The following is a 5,067-nucleotide window of genomic DNA, read 5'->3' as shown; positions in this document are numbered from 1 at the left end:
TAGTTGTCGTCGTTGTATGTCTATCTTGCGGCCTTGTTCTTTTAATATGTGTCATATTTTTCTTTTTTAACGACGGTGATTTGTTTGAGTTGGTCGTCTATTCTCATCCTCGACTATTTTTTAAAACTTTAGCAGACTAAACCCGTCTGTTTTTATTTGTTTTCGACGTTGTTTTATTTAACAACGTCTAATATTTATCGTCGTTGTTTGTTTCTGAAAATAGGACGTATAAATTTTGTAATACGACTCTCATATATTTGTAACCGACGTTGTTTCGTTGTTCAACGTCTACTCTATAAATACATACGTCGTAAATAATGATACTGACAACTATTTCCACGTCATCTTTTATAGAAAAATCGAAGTGGAAAATTTATTTTACGACGGCTGTTTTTATATAGGCGACGTAGTAGGAATCAATAACGTCGTCTTCTAATGTATTTAAAGACGTCATATTTTTTTATTGTCGTGAAAATGATATTTAACGGCGTCTTATTTTAATTTTCGTCGTTGTATGTCTATCTTGCGGCCTTGTTCTGTTAATATGTGTCATATTTTTCCTTTTTAACGACGGTTTTTTTAGAGAGTTGGTCGTCTATTCTCATCCTCGATTGCTTTTTTAGATCTTTTTGCAGTACAAAGACGTCGTTTTATCTCTAGGTCATCTAATAAAGTTTGATCTATGTTGTTTGCTTATAGAACGTACTTCTGTACTGATTAGGTAAATGGAGAGGAAGAAATTGGAGTTCGGGTTCATGTAAGAGTGCAAAAGAGCAAGGTAATTTTGAATGCATCAAAATGGATTCTGTATCTATGAGGGTTGTACACCATGTACAGAAATAACATTTCTATTACTTTTGCCTTTATGATTACTTGAGCAGTAATTGCACTTTCAATATAAATTTCATAACTGGTATGAAGTATGACAAGTTGTCTTGCCAATTCTTAAAGGTTATGTCTAATTTCTCAAAGATTTTTGTCCCAATTCTACACTTTGCTATAAGTGCAGCCTGTGACCATGAAAACAATTGTAACAATTGACAAATTGTTAAATTCCCCTTTTGATTTTTCTGATATTATGAAACTGCTTCCATCCTTTTTGAAGGCTAATGATTTTGTTATGATATTTGCTTATGCTTTTGGAAGAGAGACTTTTGTCCATTGCAATCTCCTGATTCCCAGATTTTGCCAAACCTTTAGTAAAACTTAATGACCGCAGTTAATTATATCTCTTATTTAATGTGTTTCATCCACTTTGTTATGTTTCTATTTTGAAAGATGCTTATCCTATATTTTTTTTTTTGTTGTGGATTTTCAATTTTTGTAAGATGTTAACTGTGTACGAGAGAGTCAAGAAGAGGCGGTGAGTAGAAGGAGGTTCTTTGCAGGCTAGACAAGGTTGAAAATGGTTTTTTTTTTTCTCTCCCTATTTTCCTTCAAAACTTTTTGTTCACTTATTCTCCTTGAATTTTATGTTCAAAGTAGTTAAATTTTCGTCCAAAATGTTTTATTTGTGTTTCTTGATTTGAATGAAAGTTTGGTATTTCATCCTTCTTTTTGGGTTTCTTTCATTTCATACTGTCTTCGTATTTTCCTTTTCCTTTTCCTTTTGGGTTTATTAAAATATTGATCATATTTTAATAAACATGACAAGCAACATATAAAACATGTTATTAGTCTTTATTTTGTAACTTAAACTTGCTACATATTTTCACAACTTTGTAGACATTTTAGAAGATTTTAAAACCGCAGCATTGCGCGGGACCTTTGCTAGTAAATTACTATGGTACTAAAAGAACAGCTGAAGCACTTATTCCACTCCTCCAGTTATCCGATTCACCAAGAATTGTTAACGTTTCTTCCTCCGCCGGGAAGTTAGTGAACATATCAAGTGATTGGGTCAAAGGCATTTTTAATTAGTGATTCCGATTACCTAACAGAAGAGAGAGTAGATGAGGTATTGACACAGCTACTAAAAGACTTCAAGGAGTGTTTTATTGAAAGCAAGGGCTGGCCTGTTTTTCCTGCATATAGAGTCTCAAAAGCGGCAATAAATGCATATACAAGGATTCTAGCCAAGAAATACCCCAACTTCCGCATCAATTCTGTCAGCCCCGGCTATGTCAAGACACATATAAACTTCAATACCGGCATCTTGTCCGTTGTAGAAGGTGCTGCCAGTGTTCTGAAGTTAGCATTGCTGCCCTTCTGGCCTCTACTTTGTTGGGTCTGAAGTATCATGTGCATGATTGAAGATGATCAATTTGTTTCAATGTAACAAAGTATATTGTTAAAATTTATGTACATCAGTGATGTGAGTTTGTTTGTTAACTAAAATGGATGCATGCTCATTAATTTCTATCTTTATAGAAATCTTCCCTAGATTGGCTTATTGTTCTTCTCCAAATTTGACCAATAATCCCCTTAATTTTTTTTAGGTTGTGAAAATATTAAAATATTCGAAACAATATGGCATTAATAATAGCATCTTGATATTTTAGCCACTAATGTTTTTAATGCGTCAATTACAGAGTTTCTATTTTGAATGAACTGAATAAACTAAACAATAAGATCGCGTGCTCTCCAAGAAATCAGAAGGCTCGGCACCTCCTGGAACTGGTCAACAACTAGTTCTTGTTCAAAACCCGACCTCGTTGCGGCTTTGGCGGCATAGGCAAGTTCTTAATATCCAGAATTTGAATTTTCTTTCTCTTGTTTTGCAACTCTTGATAGCTTTGGTGAAGCTTTTTCTTACTGTTCTCCAACTTCTCTTCATCATCCCAATCTCGCCGATGATGAAGATCATGATAAGTGGATTTTGTGGGCCCCTTAGGGTTTTGTTGGCTCTCCAAAAAATCAGAAGGCTTTGGGCATTTCCTCGAACTGGTCTTGCTCAAAACCTGGCCTCGCTGAGGCTTAGACGGCAAAGGCAAGTTCTTGACGTCAAGAAGTTGAATTTTCTTTTTCTTGTTTTGGAACTCTTGATAGCCTTGGTGAAGCTTTCGCTTGCTATTCTCCAACTTGTCTTCATCATCCCAGTCTTGCCGTTGATGATGAGCATCAGATTTTGTTGGCCCCGTAGGGTTTTGTTGACAAGAAGATGGAGGTGGTCGCTTAGCATCAAGCGGAGGGGTCTCCAAATCCTTGCCTTTGCCGTGAGATGGTGGTTTCTTGGGCCTCTGGAGAATTGCCAAGTGGCGCTCATCAAGTTTGGTGTCGTCAAACAAGTTGGAGGGATCAAAAGTCGTGGTTTCACTCTCAAGGATGAAGACAGCTTCAAGGTCGTCCAGCGGAGGGCAAGCGAGTCCAACAAAGTCTTCATCGTCATCGTCAACGTCAACAGGAGGCTCTCGCTCGCATTGCTGCTCCTTCAAAGCCTGATCGCAAACAAACTTCATCTTGTTTGAAAGAGAAAAGATTATAGCAAAATTTGGAAACCCTAGATCACAGTAGCTAGTGTTTACAAAAGCCTCACGCTACATGCGTATATATATAGTTTCCTGTTTCCTAATCTCATTGGGAAAACGAATATTTTACTCTAATTAATTATAATGTACTTTTATATTTTTATTAGACATAAGAAATTAAACCAACCAAACAAACCCTTAAGTTGCCAACTCACGTTTAGAATTATCTTATCTCGCCCGATATCCTTGTGCTGGCAAAATAAAAAATAAAAATCTCCACCAATCAAACTTGTAGGTTATTTATTTACTTTTTTACTGTGAAATATTAAAATATTCGAAACAATATGGCAAGAATTAAATACCCAAGTTTTCTGTTTTCTTGATTTATTCTCCTGATAGGACAAGAATTAAATACCGCTAATAAAACAAAAATACTGAAAATCTAGAAGTGAATGTATCGAACAAATTTGTTGATCCTAAGTTAGGGCTCGTCAATGGGTCGGGCCGGGCTTTAAAGAGGAGAGAGAAAATATCGGGTCGGGCCGGGCCGGATTTTTTTAGAAAATTCAAAGTCCAAGCCCGACCCATGAGCCGGGCTTGAGAAAGCCCATCTGGCCGAGCCGGGCTCAGCCCAACAGACCGGGCCTAAACGGGCCCTACTTCATTAAAAAAAAATCATAAACTTAATCATAAGGGCATTTTAGTCCAAATTTGAGATTAAACTCACTTAATTCTAATATTTTCACATCAAACCAAATTCATAAAACACCCAATAAAGTCACACAACTTATAAGATTTTCCACAAAAATAATAAAACCAAGTATTATTTTTGAGGTGATTACATAATTAGATCGTAATACATTTTAAGAAATAATTTTTAAAAAGAATAAGTATCAAAAAAATATTTTTTAAAAGGATGGTATGAATAAATATGCAAATATTTGGTGATGTGTTCAAGAAAAGCATGATTATATTTGGTGGTCCAATTATGTTTCATGATATGATTATATTTGGTGATGTGATATGTTCATCTTATATATATATATATATATATATATATATATATAATTGTTGAATTAATAATTGACAGAAATTAATGTGCTAATCATCCAATTATAAACTAGGAATGAGTAAAGAAAAGTAAATGAAATGAAACAAATTATATATGTGATTTAAGTGATATAATCCTAAACCTAAACTCTTATTTATACATAATTATATATGTATGCGGGCCTAACGGGCCGGGCTTTTGTGGGCGGGGTGAGGCGGGTTTTCTTGGGCTTAATCGGGCTGGGCCTATGGGCCGGGAGGGGCTTTTGTGGGCAAGGTGAGGCGGGCTTTCTTGGGCTTAATCGGGCCGGGCCGGGCTTCAGACACCCAAGCTCAAGCCTAGCCCAACCCAAGGCGGGCCGGGCCATCTCAAAGCCCATAACGGGCGGGGACTGCATCAAGACAAGTCTATGATCTCCTAGGCTTCTCTTGAAACGCTATTCGAACCTAACTCCTCGATTATTTTTTTAAACTGATAAAAATGAATGAAATTAAATTTAACATTAAGAACAATAGAAATAAGAGAGACCCATTGCTTTAAACTGAGATATGAATAGGGATGGCAATGGGCCGGTTAGGGGCCCGGTATGATAATATCATTCTCGTCTCA

General features: G+C 36.1%; 1 long non-coding RNA gene across 1 annotated transcript; it reads left to right on the top strand.

Annotated features, from left to right (window-relative positions):
• The first annotated feature begins 664 nt into the window (after window positions 1-664).
• Window positions 665-1,553, top strand: LOC117633889. Its single transcript, XR_004586718.1, has 2 exons — window positions 665-778; window positions 1,329-1,553. It is a non-coding gene; the product is annotated as an uncharacterized LOC117633889 (long non-coding RNA).
• Window positions 1,554-5,067: the final 3,514 nt, after the last annotated feature.

This window comes from Prunus dulcis, chromosome 1, assembly GCF_902201215.1.
Source record: "Prunus dulcis chromosome 1, ALMONDv2, whole genome shotgun sequence".
Classification (NCBI taxonomy): domain Eukaryota; kingdom Viridiplantae; phylum Streptophyta; class Magnoliopsida; order Rosales; family Rosaceae; genus Prunus; species Prunus dulcis.
The sequence above is the reverse complement of the archived record's forward strand: the minus strand, read 5'-3'. Positions and strand labels throughout refer to the sequence as shown.